The sequence below is a fragment of the Mustela lutreola genome, chromosome 5, assembly GCF_030435805.1.
Source record: "Mustela lutreola isolate mMusLut2 chromosome 5, mMusLut2.pri, whole genome shotgun sequence".
Taxonomy (NCBI): Eukaryota; Metazoa; Chordata; class Mammalia; order Carnivora; family Mustelidae; genus Mustela; species Mustela lutreola.
The window spans coordinates 108,137,268-108,164,415 of record NC_081294.1 but is presented as its reverse complement, the minus strand read 5'-3'; the positions used below and the strand labels follow the sequence as shown (position 1 = coordinate 108,164,415).

General features: G+C 39.1%; 1 protein-coding gene and 1 non-coding gene across 2 annotated transcripts in view; both read right to left on the bottom strand.

The window, feature by feature from the left end:
* The window catches only part of ATG10 (autophagy related 10), a 423,722-nt gene that overhangs the window by 363,921 nt on the left and 32,653 nt on the right, over positions 1-27,148 (bottom strand). The window lies entirely within an intron of this gene.
* Positions 171-308, bottom strand: LOC131832798 (U4 spliceosomal RNA). The gene has a single exon (XR_009354164.1). It is a non-coding gene; the product is annotated as a U4 spliceosomal RNA (small nuclear RNA).

Below are 27,148 nucleotides of genomic sequence, written 5' to 3'. Positions count from 1 at the left end.
CTTTTACAGCAACTATTTTAATTTAGATTTTCAAGTATTTTACAGTAATATTAGGTAGAGAGGGGGAAATGGCCAGTGTATGGAGACAATCCGGTTACCTAGATTGGTTGAATATTGTTGAGTGGGCTGGGTTTTCACCACCGCTACTTGGGATGTGGAGATTCTAGCTGACTAATATTAAGGGACACTTTCTGTGATGGGGAATTCATAGTCCTAGAAAAATAATATAGTTAACTGTACATTTTAATTAGCAATAATTGTGCCTCGGATAAACCTCATTGGTGATGATACTGCCACTGTGCAAAGCTTAACTGTACATTTTAATAGGAAAATTTTTGTTCCTCTGACACTTAAATTCATTTAAAGTTGTGATGACTCTATGAGTTCAGAAACTTGGTATTTGGCATTCTCCTACTTCCCCCAGTTCTAATGTTGACAGCTTTTTGAATGAATTCAGTTGTTGAATTCTGACAATCTGTTTACCATCTCTATGTATCTGTGGGGTATTGTGGGTCATGGTGTGGGGGTGGGCGGTGGGATGAAAGGATGAAAGGTTGGATGTGGACGTGATTGATCAACTATGAGGGTAGTTTAATGTTATACCCTTTGTAAGCTTGGGAATCACAGCCATCACCATCATCATACCACATTTACCTGTGTCAGGCTGCACCTCAACCACTGCAAACGAATTTTCCTTCCTCTCTTTGCTTCAGTCATTTCAAAATCCTCTGTTAGTAATCTTTCTCTCCCATCACTTCAGTCTTTTTCTCCTTCAAACCCCTCCTCTGTCTTCTGGATTAAGCAAACTCACATCTTTCCAAAAGATTCATTTTCCCCTATAAGGCTTTTTCCTTGACCATCACAATAATCTCAAAAATGCCCAGTGTCAGTGATGACTGATGGCAGAAACTAATCTCTGTTCCTGTCTGTTGGCTTTGCTTTTCACACATCCCATTCTTCTCTGTATAAATGCCCTCTATTTGAATTGAGAGTGCCTGAGGAGAACTGGCCTCCCTCATCTAATTCATTATCGGAAGCATCCTTGCTACTTATGGGTGAGGCACAGTACACATTAATACATCACGTTCTTGCTCTAGAAAGAGGGCATTAGGACCAGCTTCCCTGGGCTGCCCACTGGGGTTGTTTTCTGAGTTAAAGAGGAATGGTAACAATCCATGACCCTTGCTTAATCTCCTCTTGCCCATAAGCATGCATTTGAGAAACAGGATTGTAGGTTCCCTCTGTCATCATGGAATGGAGCTTTCCTTTGTCTTCTTTTCACACCCTTTTCTATACCTCTCAGTTTCTGGTATGCCTATGCTAGGTACCCCATTTTCAGAAAGTGGCTGGCTCCAACTTTTGACATCTGATAACCTGACCTGTAGGTGCTTAAATTAAAAGTTATTTATAGGGGCAACTGGGCGGTGACGTTGGTTAAGCATCTGACTCTTGGTTTCAGCTCAGGTCATGGGATCAAGTCCCATATCAGGGTCTCCTTACGACTTTCTCTCCTTCTGCTCCCTCACCTCCACCTTGTGTGCTCTCTCTCTCTCTCTCTCTCTCTCTCTCAAATAAATAAATAAATAAATAAATCTTTTTACAAAAGTAATTTACGAAGCTTAAGCTTACTTAAATGTATCTCAATTCAGAGACTTTCCCTCAAGTCTTTTGTCTATCCTTTCTTGTTATCCAAATTAATAACTACCATTTATTGACTAGTCACTATGTCTGAGGCTCTATGCCAGATGTTTTATATATGTGTATGTATGTATGTGTGTGTGTGTATGTGTATATATATATGTCTTTACAGCAATCTTTTTATTTATACAATCCCTTTTTGTATAGTACAGGAAATTTGGCATCTGAGAAGGTAAGAAATTTGCACTAGGAATGGAAAAATTAAAAAAGGGAAAGACTAGATTCACATCCCAGCTGCCTTTTCTCTAGCGACCCTTCCCCCCACGCCCCCACATTTGGTACCCCATACTACAAAAACCTTTTTTGTCCTCCCTAGTTATCCTATTCTTTAAGTTTTGTCGTAAGGTTGAAAGCAAGACAATTGCCCATCTAAATTTATGTCCAGGTATTGATGATTCCTTTTTTAAAAAAGATTTTATTTATTTACTTATTTATTTATTTGACAGATGGAGATCACAGAGAAGCAGGCAGAGAGAGAGGAGGAAGCAGGCTCCCTGCTGAGCAGAGAGCCCAACTCGGAACTCGATCCCAGGACCCTGAGATCATGACCTGAGCCGAAGGCAAAGGCTTTAATGCACTGAGCCACCCAGGCGCCCCCAGGTATTGATGATTCTTATTCTTAACCTTAGAAGAAGATTTTAACAGGTAAATTAATCCTTAATTTGTGGAACATGTGAGTAAATTATCTTGGTGAGAAAACTGCCTTTCTGTTCTTCCTTACTTAGCCCAGGTCATAAAAACAAGCACCCCCACCCCAACACGTGCATATGCTCATGAACACACACACACACACACACACACACACACACACACCTTGAGAACAAGAGATTAACAACTTGAAGCTTGTTTGTGTGGACCCCAGATTTACCCAACTGAGCTAAGAAGTTCAGTATGTATTGATAAACTAAGACCTAAGTCCTGGCTTACATATGAGATTAAAGTTTCATTTTCATATTAGTCTACTCAAAAAGCTACTGGCCTTTCCAATTAGCCAGGGAGTATAATACATTTTATGTTCAATACTATAATTTTAGTCACTGGAGAGAAATTATTTGAAAAGAGAATTGTTAAGGGACCTGGCAGAAGTTGTACCACAACAATATATAGTCTTTTTTCCTCTCTCTTTCTTCCTCTGATATTTACCAGTCCTCTCTGAAGCCCTTTGAAATTTTTGAAATCATATATGTTAAGGCTATCTAATTAAAATCTAATCCATCCTACATCTCTTTGAAAAATGTTTTATTTTAAATTATACAAGGAAGGCATAATTACAGCCTCTGTAAAAAACCTAAAACAATACAGAAATATAGAGAATAAAAAATAAAAATGATTTGTCCTCTTCATTCTTATTTCACTGCTTTCCCCCATATCCGTATGCATAGTTCAGTACATAGCTGTCTGGCCATTTTTTTTTTTATCATTTATGTACAGTTAATTCATACACAGATGTATTTCTGTTTCTGTGACTGTATTTATACTAAATATAATCTGAATTCACTTTGTTTAGTGTGTTGGGGATGTGTCTATGCTTGCACGTTCTCAGTTGAGTCCTTTAATCTCGTAGGCCTCAGTTTCGTCCTTCTGTCTGCTGCAAAAAGGAGAGGCTCCTGTGGGCACCAGCTCTCGAAAGCCGATTGTATACATCTATTCCCAACTCCTTGTCCATGTGTCAGATTGGAAGCTTGAAGCTGGCCGTGATGGAAGTATTTATATCATGGAAACAGGCAAATGCTACAAAGTAGGGCTCCCCTAGCACATGCTGACCTGTTGACCTTCACAGGAGTAAACTCTAACTCTCCCCTTTCCTCTTCTGATGAACCCTACTTCACCATTCAAAGTCAAATTTCACTCTTCCCCTCCTTTACCTGCCCTTACTTCCTAGGATACCTGCTTTTTCCCCTCACCTGTCGCATATGCCTTGGGGTGGAGGAACAGGAGAGACAGAAACAGAAACCAGCAATTTAATGCTAACCGCACTTTACCAAATATATTTTACAGCACACATTAAGGGAAAACTTCTATTAATTCAGTAGAGGGGTTTATGGGAAAAGCAGGTACCTGGATCACCAAACCATCATTCTTCACAGGAAAGAAGTAATCAGGGGTGTACACTGATTCACACAGGCAATAGATTAAAGTGCGGTCGTTATTCTAGGGTTTGATGTCCCATTCTACAATAAAAGTCACACCCATGTGAGTATCTTGGACTAATTCCCCCCTGGTTGTTAAGCATTTACCATCACGTAACGGCTTATGGTGTAGGTAGTTATAAAGATTCCATTAAATGCTATATACACTCTGCCTGACACATGGGATGTGTTCAACATATATGTTCACTCCTTGACTTGTTTAGATGAGGCTCAGCTGGTTACCGACAAAACAGAGATGAGGACTTGGGGTCTCTGACTCACAAGGAGAGGTAGTTCTACAAAACCAGTGGATCTCAAAGTATAGTCCAAAGAGACCTGGGCGAGTCTTCCCATCTCCATTGACACGTTTGTGTGAGGTTGGGTTTTCTTATATATTTTAATCAAAACATAGTACAACAGTTTAAATGCAGAAGCAGATATGATAATTCTACCATCTTCTGTTAAGCCAGGCATTAAAGAGATTTGCAAAACTGTAAGAGGTGACACACTTCTTTTGTTTTGGAAAACAGTTATTCATCATAAAAATATATTATCTATGTTAACATATTTGTTAGCATTATTATTATGAAAGAAATACAAAAATATTTTTCTAAATGTCTAATTTTTCATTTCTAATGTGATACATATGTTTCTCTAAAGCATAGTATCTAGAGATACGACCCATGCAAATAAAAGATCTTTACAATTTTTAATTTTTAAGTGTGTAAGACGGTCCTGAATGCAAAAATTCTGAGAACAACTGTATGAAACTATCTTTCTGTGGGTCAAATAAGGAGAAGGAATTACAAGCATGATCAATCTTTAAACACTTGAATAACTTAAAATGTGTTAGAATATAACATTTTGAAGCTGGGAATTTTGAAAGAATGCCACAGTTGGAAAACACTTTGGGCTAAGGTTGGTATGCTGGGGAAGGCCAGCTCTGGCTGTATAGTGGTTTTGATGAATTAACCATGGCTAGACCATAGGGTACACGGATATTTAGTCATACATTATTCAGGATGTTTTGGCGACAGTGTTGTTGTTGTTTTAATTTAATTTATTTATTTGAGTCAGAGACAGAAAGAGAAAGATAGAACGCACGCACACGCAGGAGCACACACAAGCAGGGAGAGGGGCAGAGGGAGAGAGAGAAGAGACTGCCCGCTGAGCAGGGAGCCCAATGTGGGGCTCCATCCCAGGACCCTGGGATCATGACCTGAGCTGAAGCCAGATGCTTAACCGACTGAGCCACCCAGATGACCCTGTGAGGGTGTTTTGGGATGAGAGTAACATTTAAACTGCTGGACTTTGAGTAAAGCAGATTGCCCTCCATAATGTGGATGGGGCTCATCCGCCTCCCACAAGAATCAACTGAAAGCCTGAGTAGGACAAAAGACTAATCTCCCCAGAGCAAGAAGGAATTCTGCCACCAGGCAGCCTTCAACCACAACACTGGCTGTTCCCTGGGTCTCCAGCCCACTCATCTACAACAGAGATTTTGGACTTAACAGCTACCGTGATCATGTGGAGAAAATTCCTTCAAGTAAGTCTAGGTTTCTATCTCAATCTCTCTCTCTCTCTCTCTTTATGTATATCCTATCAGTTCTATTTCTCTGAAGAACCTGTTAAAAAGAAAACCACAGGCCAAAAATGGCTTCACTTAGGCCAAATCACAAAACCAGGACTTAATACCTAACCTAACTGCAGTTTCAGACTTCCCCAGAAATGTTGTCCTTAACTTGTCAGTCAAGAATTTTCGGATCAGTAGGCCTCCTCAACCCCCAAAGGAAGATGAGGAAATCTGCATGATAAGGAACAATCCTTTCCTTTCTTTTGCTTATTAGCTTCCTACCCCACCCTCTTTCTATATAAACTTTCCATTTTGTACACAAGCTCAGAGCTCCCACTTGCTAGCTAGGGTGCTGCTGGATTCATAAATCATTTAATAAAGCCAATGAGATCTTAAAATGTACTCAGTTGGATTTTTCTTTCTGAACAACTCTGACCAATACAGCAGTGAAGTGGGAGACAGATTAGGGTATAATCACCTGGTGGGTTGAGGCCTTTCATTTCCTGTTAGGCAGGCAAGCTTCAGTGCTGAGAGGGTAGAGGCATTTCTCTATCTCAGTTGCTTCAGGGATAGGACAGAGGTTCTCCAGATGGAAAGGGTGTGCCCTATGGGCAGGCTGGACTATGGGTCCTTTCCCCCTCTCACTAGCCATCCCATCAACTGCTATGCCCATTAGGGGGGTTAAATTAAGTTTCCTTTAAGTCCCTTGATCCTGTTGGAAATTTCTTGTATATGTATCTCCCACAGGAACACTTCCTTAAGAATGGGTTTTATTTGTGGTGTCCCTTATTTTACAGGCTATCAGAATCTTCTCAGGGAAGTTGGGGGTGTTCGGTTGAGAAAGGAACATGAAGACAACCACACGCTCAGTGAGAGGACTGTTACTAGGCTGTGACAAGGGAGCAAAGTAGGGAGGCAGGAGGATTAGGAACATCCCATTCACCACTCAGTCTTGCTTATAGTTCATTAGCCCTGCCTGTGCCCATGCGGTTTAACTATACTTATGTTTTGTTTTGTTTTTAATCTGAATATGTTGGAGCTAGTTTCCTGGAGGATCCATCAGTTGAGATATCTTGCTTGGCCATGGGCCATAAAACACACTTGACCTGAGTATGATATAAATACCTTCCACTCCATTGATGTATTGATTTGTTTTCATTTTGCTGTCTCTATGTACCATATCCATCCATATCCCAGCCTAAGTTCTCGGAGACCAAGGGCTAGCTTAAAGAAAGCCTTAGAGCAATATAAGAGCAGTATGTTTATCTAATACCTAAAATGTGGCAGACATTTAAATATTAAACATATCTGATCTTCAGCATGTTTAAGCAAGTTTAACAGATAGGGAAACTGAGGCCCATATGCAGATTATATGCATAGTATACATTTTTTTTTAAGATTTTATTTATTTATTTGACAGAGAGAGAATCACAATAGGCAGAGAAGCAGGCAGAGAGAGAGGAGGAAGCAGGCTTGCCGCTGAGCAGAGAGCCCAATGCGGGGCTTGATCCCAGGACCCTGAGATCTGACCTGAGTCCAAGGCAGAGGCTTAACCCACTGAGCCACCCAGGTACCTACAATGTTGGTTTAAGAAGCTTTTCCTGTTCTCTCTTTTTTGGTAAGTTAGGGGTTTACTGCTGCTTGGTTTGTCTCCTTGAGGCTCTAATGCCATTAAGACCAAGCACTGTGACTAAGACTGTCCAGTCTAAGAAGGAAGGAGGAACATAAGAGAAGAAAAAGCAAGTAAAAGGGGAGGGGAGAATGGAAATAAACCCCCAAATAAACAATTTAAAACTGAAAAATGCTGAGTAGGGCTTAACATACAATTTTAACCCTTTCCCTACTTGGGAAATGGGAGCTAGAAACTAAGTTATTAGATTTTTCAAACTTCTTTAATTACTACACTACCCACAAGAAGCAATGTATTTGAAATTGTGACAGTAAACACATCTGAAAAAAGTTTCAGAACAATATTTACCCTTACCATAAGCAAAAACAAAACAAAGCAAAAACCCTTTATTATTTTCTATTCTATTCTATTTCTTTTAAAAAAAAAAAAGACTGTCAAGCTGATAAACTGATTTCATGACCCATTAATGATCACTAAACTTAGAAAAACAAAGAGTTATAGAAAAGTTATTTTTTGAACCACTAAAGTAACTTGTTCAAGGTCTTGTAGTGTAAATGATAGATCTGGGATTTTCCCCATATTTATTAACGCTGAGTGTGAATGAGCCTCAGGGAGAAGTCCCACCTGGTGTTTCAAGATACCCAAGATAGAACCAGTCCTTCATCTCACAGACTTTCCCAGTTCATAGGGGTTACACACTTCCTCCTCTCACTACTGGGATCCCATCTGCTTTTAGCTACAAAATGTCTCTTCCTAGACAAGTTAATGGAACTATGGATCTACAAGCAAAATCTGAAGACCTATAATCAGGAATTATCAAAGAGAATAAAAGAAAAGGACATTGTCCCCACTGTAAAGAGAATATCCCTTGTAGGTGTATCTTTGGTCAGGTTAGACATATAACATACACGAAGTTGAAGGAGGATAGGATAGGAGGTTAAAAAGAAAAAGCAAAACAAAACAAAACTCTTCCCTCTGTGCTACCTAATCCTACACCCAGCCAGTCCAGTCTCCATTAGGAAAAGGATGCTGGGAAGCATCGGGAAAAAAAGGGCAAAAAAAAAAAAAAAAAGTAATTCTTTCTAAGCTCTGCACCTTCTTGACAACTTCTCCTCTTCACCCCTGTTTATTTCTTTCACATTTTTCACTTTGTCCATTTTACTCTGGGGTGGTCTATAATGTTGAAGGGAAAAATAAAAACCAAAAAACGCACTCTTTCCATGAGGCAGGTGAGTGATACTTTTTCCTGGGGAGAAAGGCTGGTTACCCAGGAATATGACTTCCCAAGCATCTCCTCGGAGTCTTTATTCTCAGTGCACCCACTCCATTCCCTTTAGAGTATTTCGAGGCTAGAGCAATCCTGGGGAAGATCTAGAATAAACCTGGTCTGAAATTCCCCTCATACTTACAGTTCTTACGTGTTCTGCTGCCTCCCTTAGATTCCTTGCATTCCTCATGCTGGAATGGGAATGGGTTGGCTAGACGAAGCTGTCAGGTCCTGATACGCCAGCCCTGAGTGATCTGCCCTGCCTATTATTTTCCTGCTCAGGCTTTGAGCTCTAGTCACTCTGGTCTTCTTGCAGTGTTTGGAACAAAATGAGCTCTTTCCTGCCCCAGAGTCTTTGCATAAGCTCTTCCTCTTCCTGTAAAGCCCTTACATTGGTTCTTCACATAGTTAATTCTTTTTCCTCCTTTGGGGCTCAGCTTAAATATCACATTCCCAGGGAGATTTTCCTCCATCATATCCTCCAAAAGGTCTCCTTTGTTATTCCCTATCCTGGCCCATGGTTTCATGATTCCAGTCATAATTTGTTAATAGTTTACTTAATTGTCTTTGTGTCCCTTCCCCCCAACCAGTAGAAAGTGCCTAAAAGACATAATCATTTCTATGAAGTAGAAAGTGTTAACACACACACACACACACACACACACCCCATACACACACATTAGGAAATCTCATTTGTCTTGCAATTAAGACACTATTGGCAACCTTCAACAAAGTGAACTCTTTGCCAGGCTCTTCTTTCTTCCCAACTAAAATTATCCATTCACTCATTCATTCACGCATCCAGTCAACAGGTATTTATTGAGCATCTACTAGGTTATTTTACTCCAGACACTGTGCTACAGTGATGGACAAGGCAGTTCTTGCTCACTTTACTCCATGATGCACTAGCCAGAATGCTCGTTCTCAAGTGCATTTCTTTGCTAGAAACCTTTTTATCTGTTTCCAAATTCCTCCTGGACGAAATCTGGACTCTTCAATATGGAGAGCAGAGCAGGTCTTCTTTGACCTGGTCCCCTCCCTCTTCCCTAAACACATCTTTTTGTGTTCCTCTCCTGCCCTAGGCTCGTCTGGTAAACTAACTATAGGAGCATAGGAGTTCGTCTGGAAGAAGGCAGGTAGCAACAACAAAGGTCCCTTGGGTTTGTTTTTTCTATTTGTCTCTTGCTTTCTCTAGTGCTCCCCCAACCCCCACTCGAGGCCTGGGACACGACTTACAATGGCTTTGGGCAGCTCATAAGAGAATCTCAGCAGATGTGTTTCTTTGTTTGTTGGGTCAGACAGCCTTTTGCTCCTACCTGCCAGGCTGTGAGCTTTTCCTAATTGAGATCTCAGTCCCAGAGCAGCAGGTCAGAAGCTGAGCTGGCCCTATAGAGTAGGGCAGGTCTCCATAAAGGACCTCCACTTTGCCAGGTTGACTCTGTGACTGGTGGTGTCAACAAAGGCATGAACTTAACATGCTCCAAGGATACTAAATTTCTACGAAGTCCAAAATAGAGGATGTCAGGAGTTACAAACCTAAGAGCTTTGTTACAAAGAAGCTTTTCCTCTGGAAAAAGCAACAGCTTGAATTCATGCCTTATTACAATGGGCTAGAGAGAAGAAAATTTAAGTTTTTGCAACTTATACATATTTATTTCTTTTAATTCCAAATCTCTTCTGGATTGCTTCTATAGACCCTTCTAAAACTTTCCCCTTTTGAGGTGCCTGGTGTCAGTAAGGTGTCCGACTCTTGATTTCAGCTCAGGTCATGATCTCAGGGTAATGGGATTGAGCCCCATGTTGGGTATAACTCATGTTGAGTCTGCTTGCAATTCTGTCTCTCCTTCTGCCCTTCCCCCCACTCACAGGTGCATACTCTTTCTCCCTCTTTCTCTTAAATAAATAAATCTTTAAAAAAATACTTTACTTTCCCCTTTTCATTTTGTGCTACTTGGGACTTACTTTTATTTATTTATTTTCCTTGTGGGAATATCATGAATAAAGGACTAAGAGGGAATGAAATTCTTCAGCTTCTCTGGAAACTTGTGGCTTGTCTTTTAAATGCTTTATACTTCAGTTTCTTCATCTATAAAATGGAGAATTAGCAAAATTAACGAACCTTTGTCTTTTATAAAATGTCTTATAGGATAGGTGCTGTGCAAGTAATATGCTATGGAATGATAGCATTTTGTTAGTGTTTATAAGCATAATTTGGATTTTCAACTAATTGGAATTAATCCTGTTTATAAGGAAAGACCTTCTCAATTAAATCACTGATGTGAGACTTTGGGTGGCTAAAGCCTTCATTTTGCTTTACTTCTAATAAAATGGCTTCCTACTCTATTTTAGGTAAATTCTTAATTTGCCTCTTTCTTTGGTCAGTTTCATGGAAGAAGTTTCACCTTTTATTTAGTCTCTCTAAACATTCTTTTATTTTTTTTTTAAGATTTTATTTATTTATTTGTCAGAGAGAGAGGGTACAAGCAGAGGGAGCAGCAGCCAGAGGGAGAAGCACGCTTCCCGCCAAGCAAGGCACCCAGTGCGGACTCAATTCCAGGAACTTGGAATCATGACCTGAGCTAAAGGCAGATACTCAACTGACTGAGCCACCCAGGCATCCCTCTCTAAACATTCTTATTTGTGTTGGAAAATTTTCCTTGATATTATGCCTCTACTTATTATTGAAAATAATTTTATAGCTGAAGGTTAATACCAAGTTCATTCAAGGTAATGCTACTATGTGATTTAAGATTTTTAAAATAAAAAGAAATAACTTTTTATTAAATCACTATTTTAGTAAATTGTTTTTCATGTTTATCTTGGACTTATGATGTTCCTTATTCTTAAGAATTAAAATTATTTTGACTCAACTAGCCCAAAACGGTAATAGACTACAAAGCTATTTATATGTTTAATTTTCTCATAAGTAAATGCTCACCTGGTTCTAACACTGACATGTTTTAATGCTATTCCTCCACTTACAAGCCTTTTAACCCTTGTATAGGCTTTTTTCTCTTAAAAAGTAAAAAAAAAAAAAAAATTGAACACACCTAGGTATGCTTTGCTTCTAAATCTGTTATTTTCTAAAAAGTGTTAGTCACTGAAGTCATACACATATTATGTAAGCTGGAGTATCAATTTGTATATTTCCAAGTGCCAATAAAATTAGCCACCACAGAGGACCAGAGTATGTCCTGACCTCCTGTGACCTATTTACTAACTTGATGGCTTTGGGATGTTTTGAGTTTAAACCCATTTGGCTTTGGAGCCACACAATTTGTTGCAGTCAGGAACCACCAAGTTGATTTCTTCTGACTCAGAAAAAAGATCAGTGGGGAAAAAGAGGCTCTAGATTATCCCTCCCTCATCCTAAAATGAGGAATTCCAAAGAACTTGGAGAGGTGCTAGGTCTCCTCTGTGAAACTCTTCCTGTTCTTCAGGTACCATGCTAAATTGACTAAAATCCTGGGTTTGGATTTTAAGATGATATTTAAGGTATTTAGTCTACAGTTGTCAATTACGAAGTTCTTAATAAGTAGTAGCTCCTCTCCCTTAAGTCTTGATCTAGGTTAAAGATGGTAGTTTAAACTCAGTCTAAACAAAATCCATCTTCATGCCTCAAATAATCTACTTGCAAACCTTATATATAGCTGGAGTGCTACTGATTTAGGCAATGGTCTGAATGGCCCATAACCAGGTGAGGTTCCTTAGTCTATTAACTCTTTGGTAGATACCTTTGGAAATATGCAGGCCTGAGGTTAACTCATATTAAGTGTTTAGCATAACAGATGGCTTGTAAATGCTTAACACATATTAGTGTTTTCTCTTCTTTTCCTTCTTTTGAGAGGATATGGAATATGAGAAAGCTAGGGAAAATATAGCAGGAACATGGCCAATAAACCCCAGGTCAGGCCAAAGGTATTTAGCTTTATTTTCCCCTTAGAGAGCAGAAGATTCCCAGCACACATATCTTTTGTGCCTAAGGACTCCAATACCAAAGCTCTGCTACCTGCCACTCAGCTATGCTGTACTAGATGTGGGAGGAAGAACAATACTGATTATGAAACTGCCCAAGTGCAAAGTCTGGGGTGCTGATGATTTAAAAAAAAAACAACAAAAAAAGTCAGAAGTGGGTGATTTTAAACAGTGATTTTATGCATCTGAGAAAAGAAATTGAGGAATAAATACTGCTACAAAGGGCCTCACATAAAGCTTTCTTTATAGTCCTTATAGTGACTCTCAAATCATTTATGAACACTGATGGTATGAGATATCATCTTCTCAAACCAAATATATTAATCAGTCATGTAGAATTTACTAGTTTTTGGAAGTGAGATCAAGCTAGATTTTACACTGTTCCTTGCATATGATGCACTCTCATAAACCCTTTATACAACAGGGCCATTTCACCAAATTTCTCCACTTTCTCCAAATTTGCCTAGCCACATGCAAATGCTTAGCACAAAAAAACTCTTCAAAGAAACCCTGAGTTAGGTATGGTTGTGTGATAGGCTGTATGATAGGAGATAGATCTCAAGGTGAAATCATGTGACCCAAATGCTCCTTGCTGAATCCTGTTTCTTCAGGAAGGAGGATGGATCCATATGACCTAAAGACAATTTGGGGTTATCCTCTCATTACAGGCTCTTAGGAGACTAACTTACTTGGAAATCAACAGAAAGACTTAGGAAGATGTACACTTTTAAAAACGTATAACTTTGAACCATACATTGATTCCTCCTTGTCCTCTTCAAGCTTCCTAAATCACAAAACTTTATACACATAAGTATCATCAAAGTAGACCTACCAAAGAATAATAGGATGGATGGAGGAAAGTGTTTTTATCACATACCACATAGGAAACAACTTCATAAAGCCCCCATTATGCATTTTCCCCCAAAGTTCCTTTATAAGCAGACCAAACACTGAAATCTTTCCTTTGACCCCTTCTTCAGGAAGCCTTTGGCCTCACACCTGCCCACCTGCTCTCCCTCAAGTAGATTCTTCTTCATTTGCACAAAACCAGGACCCCAGCAGGAACCTTGCTCCTACCCCAAAGCTGGCTTATGAGTGTTTATTGCAAAGCAAGCCTCTTCCTACAAAGGAATTCTCACCAGCTGGCAAAAAGAGAGTGTTTCTCCATGTTATTATTTGAAAGGTTAATATCATGTTTGTTGAATTTAAGCATGTAGATTCGGATTCATCTTTTCAACAGATAATTACTAAGGGTCTTTTATCTGCCAGGCAATGGGCTAGGAGCTGGGACCATAGCAGTAAACAAAACTCAGTACTTGTCCTCAATGAACTTAATATCCATCAGGAAAGAAAGAAAAGAAAACATAGATTTTTAACTCAGTGTTAACTGTGATATTGGGAGATATACTGGTAGTTATGAGAACACTTCCAAGAGTCACCCCACCCCATCTTGAGGGAGAAGGGCTTTCCACAAAAAGTGACATTAAGAGCAACCAGCCAGATGAACAGTGTTTAGAGAAGGAGGATGGTGGAGGCAGTGCTCCAGTAACAAAACAACAGGTCTAAGACCCAAAGGGAAGAGGGACCACAGTCTGGCCCAGGCTGCGGCAGTTCACTGTGGTTGCACCCACAAAGGCTGAGGAAGGGAAGAGTGGAAAAAGAAGGAAGTGGAAAAGGAAGCATGGTTCCTCATAAATGGCCTGTGATGCTACATCAAAGAATTTGGGGTTGGTTTTTTGTTTTGTTTTGTTTTTGTTTTTCATATTCTTTGCCTGAAGTTAGTAGGAGAGATTTTGAGCAGACAAGGAAATGTATTTAGATTTCAGTTCTTTAGAAAAAAAAATCTCACTGGATGAAATACAAGCCCAACCAAGCCAAGGTATCCATGTGATAACTGCTATATTTGGATTGCGTATGAAGTGCCATTGAAAGAGCTGTGAGGCACTGGGGAACTCCCGTGGCTGAGGAGCTCAGGAAGGCCTTCTGGAGCAGCAGGTCTGGGAAGTTAGGGGGGCAGGTCCGCAATGCAAATGCCCCACCTCCAAAATGTACTGGTTTTATTCCAAAGTACATCCTCTAATTCCTGAGAACTTTAAAGACAGTATTACTCAAGCATCTTCCAAACCACAGTCCCATTTATTATTTAGCTGAAGTTCCCGATGGCTTTCTTTCTCATCAATAATAGGAATCTGAAGGAATTTTAGAGCCCAGATGATAACTTCCTTGGATAAATTGTTATAAAAATTTCAGTTTTGGGGCGCCTGGGTGGCTCAGTGGGTTAGGCCGCTGCCTTCGGCTCAGGTCATGATCTCAGGGTCCTGGGATCGAGTCCCACATCGGGCTCTCTGCTCAGCAGGGAGCCTGTTTCCCTCTCTCTCTCTCTGCCTGCCTCTCCATCTACTTGTGATTCCTCTCTGTCAAATAAATAAATAAAATCTTTAAAAAAAAAAAAAAAATTTCAGTTTTGAGGAAAATTATCAACTATAAAAGTAATGTTAGAAGGCTTAATCTAATTTCGGTGTTCTTTCCTGAATGATCTATAAAATCCCAAAATGCTACAAAAATACTGAAGGATGAAGCTTGTATGATTATTAATTTATCTGTTCTAAGAGAAAGTAGCTTCTATCCTCTAATGAGAGCAATATAATAAAAAAAACTGAGTCTAATAAGAGACATTTGGGCATGTATAAAAAAATAATTCTGAAGAAATGATGTCAAATTTTAATCTGTGAACAAAGAAGGGTTAAAAATAATAATATTAGTAATGTTGAACACTACTTTTTGCCCAGTACGATTTTTGTATTTTGCCACTTAATACTCAAAAAAGTCCTATGAACTACATTCTAGCAGTACCAGCAGCCCTGTTTTACTAACAAGGAAAGAGAGATTCAGAAAGGTTACATAACTTGCCTAATGTCATATACTTACTAAGGAGAAGAGCTGGGATTTGAACAAAATCTGTCTCTAGAGGTTATGTATTATTGTTTGTTGCAGTGATTCTCATGGTGATGACTAGGGGTAGGATTCATTGGCTCCAACTGCCATCTATAAGATGTGTCTATCAGAATCAAATGTCCACTTGGCTCTATTTCATGTACAGAACTAGGTGATTTTTTTTTTTTTTAAGGTATATGTTGTTTGCTAGAATCCTGAAATCCCTGGTTCACTCTTCTGTTCACAGGTCTGATTCCTGGCTTGAACCTGTGCCACGGACCCAAAAGTTGTATTTGCCTTTATATTTCAGGAAATGGGTTGGTTTTTAGGCCCAGTGCCAAGGGTCGAGTATAACACACACTTGAACTCAGAAAAATGACAAGTTTATCCCCTGGTTTGCTGGTTTATCAATGGGTAGATTTGTAGAATACACAGCTTCTCTCAGGACCAGTCAGGCCTCCTTCCCTGCAATGTGTGGAACTGACGACTTTTCCTGCATACACACAGTGTGAGACCTAGATGTAAAAGACGCAGGGACTCCCTTTTCCTTGTAGACATAATTCACATGCCATAACGTTAATTAATGATTTAAAAACATGAGGCATCTGGGTGGCTCAGTGAGCTAAGTGGCTGCCTTCGGCTCAGGTCATGATCCCAGGGTCCTAGGATCGAGCCTCGAGTCAGGCTCACTGCTCAGGCTCGTCTGCTTCTCCCTCTTCCTCTGTTCCTCCCCTGCTAGTGCTCTTTCTCTCTCAAATAAATAAATAAAATCTTTAAAAAAAAAAATAAAGACACATAACTCAGTGGTTATTAGTATATCCTCAAGGTTGTGCAAATGTTGACACTAGACTTTATGGAAAACAAAATTTTTGCTTGATATCTATTTACCCTTACATAAGTTGCTGGTACAAAAAAAAATCCAGATTTCTGATTGCAGTGATTTGCTCTCAGGCCACTTTAGTTTGTATATTAGAGTGAGTTCATTGATAGAAATTACAAGCCTATTCCTTTTTATGTAGATGTCTTCTCCATTTCCAACCATGAAAGAAATCATTGTGAAATATACAGAGCCTATATGCTTCTTTTCTTCTCATATACTGAATTACTTTCTTCCTGAGTATATATAGCATATACCCAGAGAAACATCTTCCCATAGGGAAACCCCAAGCCCCCCATTTCTTTTACCTTCTAATATTGTCTTTTCTTATCAAGTGGAGGTAGAAGTGTTAATATTCATATTGCTTCCTGGTTTCAGTGATCCCACTCATATTTGATGAAAAATGAATGTTTTTATTTTCCTCATTTATTGTTTCAACTTCAAATGTTTTATTTTTAGTGTAGGCACTATGGCACTGTCTTTTTAAAATGTGAATTTTTTTTTTAGGTAATCTGTATACCCAACATGGGGCTTGAATTTAACCCCTACATCAAGAGTTGCATCCTCTACTGACTGAGCCATTGAGTTACTCTTAATATGTGAATTTTTGGAAGAGTAGACAAATATGTGCCATGTTTTACATATAAAAATAATACTATGGACCAATGGTATCCATGTAGAATTGTTTTTCACAGTAATGAAGGATTTATATCAATGGTACTGTTGGTATTGTTACAGGTATGGGGAAACAGAAATATCCTAGGCCAGACAAGTACAGACCAGTTAATGCCACTGTGGTAGGTATCACGTTGCCACAAACAGCCCTCTGTTACTGGTTGATATTAAGTTGGTTACTTTTTGAAGAACGCATCAGGCAACAAAAGAGCCTAGAGATAACAGGCTGCAGTTCCACACTTAATTCCTTCAAACAGTGATAAAAATAGTGATGAAGAATAAAGGCCATGTACTTGCATCTCAACAATTCTAGTGGTGCCATTGCTATACACTGGGAAATTAGATTCTATTTCACATTCAATTCTATTACAAATCATTCACTTGTTTTAGTGGATATTAACCATCTATTGTGTATGAAACTTTGTGTTATGGACTATTTTGTTAAGGATATCACATCCAGTGGAAGAGCTTAAATACCATCACACAAGAGTTAATAGTTACAAGGTCAAAGTCCATAACTGCAGCATTGAAGGGATATCCAAATTATTTTATTTCACTAGAATTTTATTGTATCGAATATGCTTGAAATAAGTAAGTTACAGGCTAAGGCTGGGAAATCTTTTCATAATAGTGAGGTTTTTATTATGACAGTATTTATTGTAAGGGGATCTGAACTGTAATATAATACAATTACAATCATAAATATAATTATGAGTGTGTAAGTGTTGAGGGAATACAGTAGAAGAGACTAATTAGAGACAGGTGGTTCTAGAACTCCTCCAAGGGCTTCTGATGATTCAGGGGGAGATCCTGGTTCTCCCTAAACTTCCTTTTGCTCCCAAGGGACTCTCCTATACTAAACACTTCTGATGAAGAAGGTAAGGGTCTTTTCATCTACCCCCAAACCAGAAGGATCTTTTGGCTTGAGCCAAATAAGAGTCTCACCTTATCTCTTTAAAATAATATTATAAGGGGTGCCTGGGTGGCTCAGTCATTAGGCATTTGCCTTCAGCTCAGGTCATGTTTCCTGGGTCCTGGGATCGAACTCCAGCATCAGGGTACCTGCTCAGCAGTAAGCCTGCTTCTCCCTCTCCCATTCCCTCTGCTTGTGTTCCCTCTCTCACTGTGTTTCTCTCTGTCAAATAAATAAATAAAATCTTAAAAAATAAAATAAAATAATATTGGAAAATATTCTATTATCCATTTAAAAACTTATTTTTGAGAACTCTGATGATCAATATTTTCTCATATATTGAGTAATAGCCTTTTATTTATTTATTTAAAGATTTTATTTATTTGTTTGACAGATAGCGATCACAAGTAGGCAGAGAGGCAGGTAGCGAGAGAGAGAGAGAGAGAGAGAGAGAGAGAGACTGGAGGAAGCAGGCTCCCTGCTGAACAGACAGCCCAATACAGGACTCAATCCCAGGATGCTGGGATCATGACTTGAGCTGAAGGCAGAGGCTTTAACCCACTGAGTCTCCCAGGTGCCCCAATAATAGCCTTTTAAAATAAAGCAACATGCAGAGAATGGGGTTCAAACCCCCCAAACTCTGTTGAGGAGAGGCATGCTTAATGATGGACCCTGTAAGTTATGAAGCGTTTATAGATCCTGACATGGTCCTCATTTGGGCACCATGAACATTCCCATCTGGCTGGTCATGCATGATGAGGTCCCATGTACATCCGAGCAGGGATAAAACCACTCCACTTCTTTTTGTCTTCCCATACTCCTAACACATTTCACAAGCTTGCATATTTGATAATAGACCCTCCTAACATTGATCTCCAGTGAACTGCAGAGTGAAAGGTCTTTTTTGTGGTAATTCAGATGAATGTAAACATTTTGACCATCTCTGACCTAAATGATAATTTAATATCTAACTCAGGAAAATAGAGATTACACTAGGTTTTGCTGGGTACTCTTAGCATTCAAAGCTTCAGGATGCTTATGCAATACAGCAACAATTAAAAGTTTCTGTATGACCTTACTTAAACTGTCCTTGGTTTGGGGATTATTTAAAAGTATCGATACATGTTTAATCACCATCAATAAGAAGTTGAAACAGAACTAGTCAAAGCTCAAGTTAAACCAGAAAGAGAATTTTTACGGTAATATAACCTAATTCCAAAGGCAATGTAATCAAATGTATTATGCTGACCATCAACTCTCAGGAACACTGAGTCCCAGCTTCAGCTTGGTGATAACTCACTGTGCAATCTGAGGCAAACCACTTAAATCTTCTGTTCTTCAGTTTCCCAACTCATCTCCCTTTAACCTGTATTCAAAGACTATGCAGAAGAAGACTTTTTAAAAATGACCTGTTTTCAAGCATCTGAATGGGAAATCATTTTACAGGAACAAAGAAAAGAAACTTAAAAAAAAAAAAAAAAAGCAAACTTCTAGCCCCTGTTGAATTTACACCAGTACCAAATTATAGTCAGTTGCCATATAGGGTTAGAAACCTTCGGTCAAGCAAAAGTGAAGTTCCAAGAATCTGCATTGTTAAAGTGCCAGCAAGCAAAAGGTAGCTTGTCATGTTTCTACACCACTAGCAAGATGGGAAGCAGGCTGAAGCAAGCAGCTAGGAAAACTAGGCAGGATGTGACAGCCCCAGGGTTAAAGAGAGGAGGTAAGGATGAAATGGGGATCTAAGGCTTAACAAAGTGGTTAATTGTCATCAGATGATTCAAGTATGTTTATTTCTTAAACTTTCACCCTAGTCTGAGGTGGATAATGGGCCTCTTCCTAGCTACAGATGACTATAAACAACAAAAAAGGGCAAAGAAAGAAAAAAAAATGAATGAAAACAAGCAAAGGATTTTGATTATTTGCATTATCAAAAGTGATCAACAACCAATTCTTTAAAGGCTGCCAGAATAACATTTTACCATTATTTCGCATCTCCCGCAACCAGCATAAACTCCCTCTAGAAGGAGGCTCACAGAAGCTACGCAGGCAAGAGAGAAAGAAGCTGCCTGCTGCAGCCAGCACCTTCAGGACGACAGACAGCCCACAGGGCATTTCACCCTGGAGGTGTATCTGGGATTACACAAAACCTTCACTTGGTCATTTTTTAGGTATTTTAATAATGCTGATGCAAAATAAGAATAAAATTACAGGTGCCAGTTCCCAGTGTAGAATGCTGATAAACAACTTAACCATTTTGCAGTGGCTGGTCACATCTGGAGCCTTTTGGGATGCAAAAGTACTGGAAGGATTATTGCAAAACTTAAAGACACTTTTGCTGCCATTACTTTGTTTTTAACCTAAATTAGTGAGGGTTTTTTGGGGGATAGAGCGGGGAGTGCTTTTTTAGACAGTCATAATGCTTATATCATGAACTTATCTAGTTAACCACTAATCAAATAGGAAAATGGAAAAGGGAGTTAGGTTTAGAGTAGTTGCTTGAAAACTTTTCTGAATTGACCTTAAATAGGCAGAGGCTGGTATAAAACTATGGACCAGTGGATTTTGCTTTATTAATTTTGGTATGCTATCAAATTTCCCAATTTAAATAACCTGCTTAAACTTGATTTGTCATTGTTGACACCTTTCCTTACAGTGTTGGATTAGCATGTAACGAACATAGTGTTTAAGAAAAATAATACAAATAAAAGGAAATTTTTCTTATTCTTTGGCTTATTTTTAATGGAGTTCTTCTTTTAGAATATAAGTATGTCTCTGTATTTTATATCCACTTTACGATTATTTGGTCTTGACGTCAGGACTAGACATAGATGGATGGAGAGAATGTGGAGAGCGTCCCCTTTGGAAAAAGTATTTCATGATTCTTCCATGCTTTCCATCAGGTTGCTTGAAGAATAATTATTTGTGTATGTAGCTGGTATGATCCTCTTGCTCTCTTTTCTTTTTGTGTCCTGCCATTGAAAACAGGCAGTCTGAATCTTAGGCAGCAAACAGGTCATACCTTCTGAAGTCTGGCTATCACACAGGAAATCAGGCATTTTAATGAATGCACATGTTTTTCTATAGTGTTTCATGGACTGACAGGGCTGGAGATGTCTGAAATGATTTGGTTAAACTCATTGTCATCCTCTAGAAATCATTTCCTGTGATATCATGTATTATATTTCTCACAGGGCTTTCTTGTCAAGAATATTCCCCTTGTAAGCTAAATAATAACGTATGAAGCTTAGTAGATTTTATTACTAAATAATGAAGTAGTGTGCCCAGTATGGGAAGCGTTCTAGCTTTCTTCATGCAAATAAGCAGATATGCTTAACAAGTCAGTCTTGAATTTATGTGATGGAAAAAAAGTCACTCTGTCGGCTGTGCCCTCTTAGTACATGTAGACACAAGCACACACCACTTTAGACATGTATTAGCATCAGCTGTATTGCACTGAGAAAGTAACTTGTTGACCAAAATATGCATATCTAAATTCAAAGGGGTCTCTGTGGTTCTCTCTTCAATTTCAGTCCCTTTTGCCTAAAATCTGATTTTATTTATTTATTTTTAAAGATTTTATTTGTTTATTTGACAGACAGAGATCCCAAGTAGACAGAGAGGCAGGCAGAGAGAGAGGGAAGCAGGCTCCCTGCTGAGCAGAGAGCGCAATGTGGGACTCGATCCCAGGACCCTGAGATCATGACCTGAGCAGAAAGCAGTGGCTTAACCCACTGAGCCACCCAAGCGCCCTAAAATCTGATTTTAATATCTATGTATTTCACTTTTTTTTTTTTTTTTTTACACAAATATGAGAAACTTGCTGGCTGACTAGGTCAACAAGTCAAAAGGGGCTTTTTTTCCCCCCTCCCCTTCTGGTTTCCATACCCTGCTTATTAATTTGGAATAGTATTATATGAAACAAAAAACAAAAAAAACCATGACTCACATGGTGAGTGAAGGGAAGGAGATGAACATTTGCTGAGTATCTGAAATGTGTCAAGCTCTTTCTATAACTTATCTCATTTATTCCCTACAACAAACTGAAGGAGAAATATTATTTTCAATGTATAGATGAAGAAACTGAGGCTCAGAGACGTTAAATAACTTGACCAAATTCATGCAGCTCTAAAGGAGCCAGAACTTCCATGTGGGTCTAACTTTAGAATTTATGTTATTTCCACTACCCTGTGCTGTCTTCTTTAGAATCTGAAAATTCATATAAGAAGGACAGTAGGAGAGACTTCATTTGGAGCGTAACATCTCATGATACTTGAAATGTATTTTCAAACTTAGTTGGTAAATCCATACTGTGAATTAGGACTGTTCTTGAATCTTCTGTGGTCCAGGCAGCATTTTACAATTGGAAAAGCATAATCTGGAAAGAGTTTCATGTTGGTAGCTTCAAAGGACAGTTGGAAACTTTTGGTTTTCATACAATAAAATCTACAGTGCTCTTGGTAATGACCTTTTCAATTGTGGTATTAATGTTTTAGCCAAAGCTCTATTTGTTGCCAGGAAGACAAAGCCACTCAAGGGAAGTTTATTGTGAGGTTAAAATGGGCCATCATCTGGCCATCCTAGGAAAAAAAAATTAATGTACAGTCCCTGGATGGATTAAGAAATAAACCTAGAACCAAAGTACTTTCCTCTGTCTCCCCTGTCACCTCATAATTTACTATTTTTGCTTCTCTCTGTACATCTCCATTCTCTAGTACTCTCTACCTATGCATCAACATGCTCATGGTTGAAAATGGCCACTAGAGATCCCAAGTTCTCATGATTACCAGACTGTCATCTGAGGACACTTTTAAGACTCTTTAATTATGAGAGAAGATCTGATTCGTCACTGCCATTGGGTATCCCTATGTCGGGTGTCCACAGGTGTCACTGGGAGGTGCAAACGTGATTGATATGTTTACCTGTATTTTTTAAAATATTATTTATTTATTTATTTGATAGACAGATATCACAAATAGCAGAGAGGCAGGCAGGGGCAGGGGTTTGGGGGTGGGTGGGGATAGCAGGCTCCCTGCCAAACAGAGAGCCAGATTCAGGGCTTGATCCCAGGACCCTGAGATTATGACCTGAGCTGAAGGCAAGGCTTAACCCACTGAGCCACCCAGGTGTCCCTGTTTACCTATTTAGTAAGGTTTCCAAGTTTGGGCATTTCCTGGTGGAGACATGTCTTTAAAAAGCATGGAGAAATGAATCTTTAATCACATCTACATCCAGGCACACTTGTGCTAGTTTTTTAATGACTCCTGAACCTCAAACCAGAAATCCAGAAAAAAAAGAAAAAAAATGCTTGGAGTCATCCTCTTGGTCCAAAGATGTTGCAATTTCCCTATGCTAAATTTGATTAATTTTTCCAAAATTAAAAAAGTGATAAAATTTTAAAGATGAGAAGAATTTACTCCTGTTCTCAAAAAAAACCCGAAGTTTATTATAATAGATAAATGGAAATGCATCAAAATATAAAACATTTTTTTATTTCACTCCTAATGGACATATCTGTTGGCAATGAACCACGATGGTAAGAAATAGATGGCAATTTTTCACGCAAGAGCATTACAAATAAATTCCTGTAGTGCTTTTTAAATGTCTGGGAAAGACTCTAGAAATGGACCTTAAATGGTTACACAGTTAACATTCAGATATCAAAGAATTCAGCAAAATAGAAACTGTTTAAATATTAAACATCAAATTTTCCTTCTTTCAAAGGACTAATAACTTAGCAATAAAAAATTATCTTTGAATCTTGACATCACAAGGTCTCAGGCAGGCAGTGGATTTTAAAATAAAAATTTGCAAGCAGTTCCTATTTAAGCAAAATTAACAGCTGAGCAAAGAGGCATGATTTAGTAGCCTGCCCCAAACTCACCTTGATCAGACAACAGTCCACCTCCTTTGCACCACAAGCTCCTCCTCTGTGGAGCTGCCTGCAAAGCGAAACTGCCCAGGATCGATGCTGTCAGGGAAATGTGTCTGCCAGAGGCAAGGCACTAATCAAGTTCTCCTGCAGCTGCTGACCTAGCCCTCAACACTAAATGAAGAAACATGCAGCCATGAAAGAGAAGCAGCTGGTGGACAAGGAATCAGAGGAAATGGAAACAATAAAGGAGGAATCGCTGGACTTGAAAATAATGCAGAATCCCAACAACAAAAATCCCTTTGTCCATAGCAATGAGGAAATATTTCATGAAGATGGTTTCTCACCCATGTGGAGCAAGAGGCAAAGGGTAAGGTGACTTTTAAGGGTGTTGCTGGGTATCAGTTTCCAAATGGCAGCCCTGTTACTGGACCAAAGACGGATAGTAGAGACCAAACGCAGTGGAGAGTCATAAACCAAGAGGAATGGAAAGTTAGAGAACATCCACACAGATATTCTGTACCTGTGTTTCTCTGAAAAATGCTGATTCTACGTGGTTCTTGAGAACACTCCTAAAGAATCACACTATCATAGAATCTTGAACCTGACAATAAGCTAAGGGTTTCTAGTTCATGTACCTTGTGGATGAAGAAAGGGAGATCCAGGAAGATCCAAGAGCTTCCCCAAGGTCACAAACAAATTAGGGGCAGAGAGCTAGAAAGAACCAAAGTCAATTTCTCATAGATCTTAAGACAGTGCTTTTGGAGTTCCAGTAAATTTTCCACACTTCTGAAGCCTTTTGAGCTACAGGCTCATGTTGGAAGACTTAATTTCAATAAGCAGGTTGGCAATAACAGTCTGGCATAGTTAACAATTAAACTGTTTTTATAAATAATGACTTCTATAGGAAATACGATCTCTTTCAATTAAGATATGAAGTGCATTTTGGTTTTGCAAATGATGAGGCAGTTGTGTCCCTGTTGGGTATCGGGGATCCTTTTTACTTCTTGTCACCAAAGAAGGTGAGGTTAGGTACTCTAGCACAGATTGCCATTTGAACTAGTAACTTTCTACAGTGAAAACAAGGAATCCAGAGAATCAAAGTAGCATTGTCGACACTACCGCTATTCCAAAACCCTTATTTTATTCCTTTATTTATCTCATATAAATAACTTAATATAATTTATTTCATTAATGTATAATTATAAGAGATGTAATGAATCAGAAGAGTGGTTTGGCTGAAGCAGCCTGCATATTAAAAATCTCTGCTCTGGAGGTCTTTAGGCAAGTCTCATGCTTTCATCCCTGAAACAATGAGTGGATCATTGTAGAAGCAACCACTTTCTTTTTTAAACAGATGTCAAAGATTTCATTTCATTTGTTAATTAATAAGGGAAACCATTAAGATGTTTCAACGGATTCAAAGGAAAATTCACAATACCACTTACATGTGGGCAAATAAGGTATATTGAAATGAATTTCAAAATAGATGCAAAAATGGGGCGCTTGGGTGGCTCAGTGGGTTAAATGTCCAACTCTAAGTTTCGGCTCAATTCATGATCTCAGGGTTGTGAAGTTGAGCCCTATATTGGGCTCTATGATCGGGGGGAGTCTGCTTGAGATTCTGTCTCTCCCTTTCCCTCACCCACCCCCTCTGCTTTTCCCTCCCTCAAGAGAGAAAGCACTCTTTCTCTCACTAAAATAAATAAATATTTTTTAAAAAGATGCAAAAAGAGGAAAAATGTACTAGTATTCACAGGCAAATAATTGATTTCATTCTACCAGACAGAAGTTGGTCTTTTGTCCTCAGGAATTACGTTTTTATCAGGGTGTCTGGGTGGCAGAGGCAGTTAAACATACAACACTTGACTTGAGCTCAAGTCATGATCTCAGTCACGGTCATGAGATCGACCCCCCAGGTTGGACTCTGTGCTGAGCGAGGAGCCTGCTTTAGATCCTCTCTCTGCCTTCCTCTGTCCCTCCCACCCCACTCTCTCTCCTTAAAAAACAAACAGAAAAAGAATTACGATTTTATCAATTTTCTGTAAACTACAGAATTATAAAGTAGTTCAAAGACAATGAAAAGTAAAGATGATAGAATTAAAGATTCTAGAAAGATAGACTAGACATACATGCCTTGTTTTCAACTGAAAATACACAGTAATCTTTGGTCTACTAGAATTCTTTCATAATTTTCCATTCAATTCACATTTTACAGATTAAGAAACTGAATAGAGAAAGGTAATAGCCTAACCTGGATCCCTGAGTGACAGAGCATGAATGTGAACAAAGATCAGATGCCAGGGAACTTCTCTTAACCTATAGAGCAGTTCTTACCTGGTGATAGTATATGTCTCTGGATATTTGGCAATGCCTAAAGACATTTTTGGCCGTCACAATTTGAGAGTATTTCTGACTTCTGAAGGGCAGAAACTGGGGTTGCTGCTTAACATCGTACAATGCAAAGGACAGCCCCCACAACAAATAAACCACCTCTTTTTGAAAAGTTTCCACCCTTAAAAGATGATATCTCCTTGGACAATGACAGGGTATAAACCACTCAGAACCCACATGCCCAGGTCACTATAAAAAGCAAAAAGCAGGGGGGCGCCTGGGTGGCTCAGTGGGTTAAGCCGCTGCCTTCGGCTCAGGTCATGATCTTAGGGTCCTGGGATCGAGTCCCATATCGGGCTCTCTGCTCAGCAGGGAGTCTGCTTCCTCCTCCCTCTCTGCCTGCCTCTCCATCTACTTGTGATTTCTCTCTGTCAAATAAATAAATAAAATCTTTATTAAAAAAAAAAAAAAAAAAAAAAAAGCAAAAAGCAGGGCACCTGGGTAGCTCAGTGAGTTAAAGCCTCTGCCTTTGGCTCAGGTCATGATCCCAGGGTCCTGGGATCGAGCCTCACATGGGGCTTTCTGCTCAGCAGGGAGCCTGCTTGCCCCTCTCTCTCTCTGCCCGCCTCTCTGTCTGTCAAATAAATAAATAAAATCTTTAAAAAAAATAAATAAAAGCAAAAAGCACACTTTTCAGAAACACGTCTACTTAAGAATCTTCCACTACACTAGCATGTAAATCATTAAAGAATTGAAAGGGCTAAGAACAACTGGTAAAATACAATGAGAACTTGTGATAATTGGCATCGTCCATTGATTAATAGGACAGTAGTATTTATTCAACTCTCCCACAGGCACTCTTTAAGGAATAGGGGGTCATGCCGAGGAAAGTACTCAATTGGCAACATTATCATGAAACTTACTTGCATTTGGAAATAAAAGAAAATTAGTAGAACATATCTCAGCCTCAGATACAGAATCTGTTAGATTCTGACTTGTATTTAACCAATTTTCTTTTAATAGCTACCGTGTGCAAGATGTAAGCTAGGTGCTAGGGACGCAAGAAGATAGAAGCTTATGAGCTAGTGGAGAAGATGAACATACACATAACAGATTATAACACGGCACGATCGTTCCGTGATCCTAAGGGAAAGCTAGCTTAAGACTGCCAAGAGGAGGGAGGAAACACAACACAGAAAACTCAAGCTGATTCTGGAGGGGATGGACTTGGAGAACAAGAAAGAGGGAGGGGAAATTCTGGGCAGATGGAATGG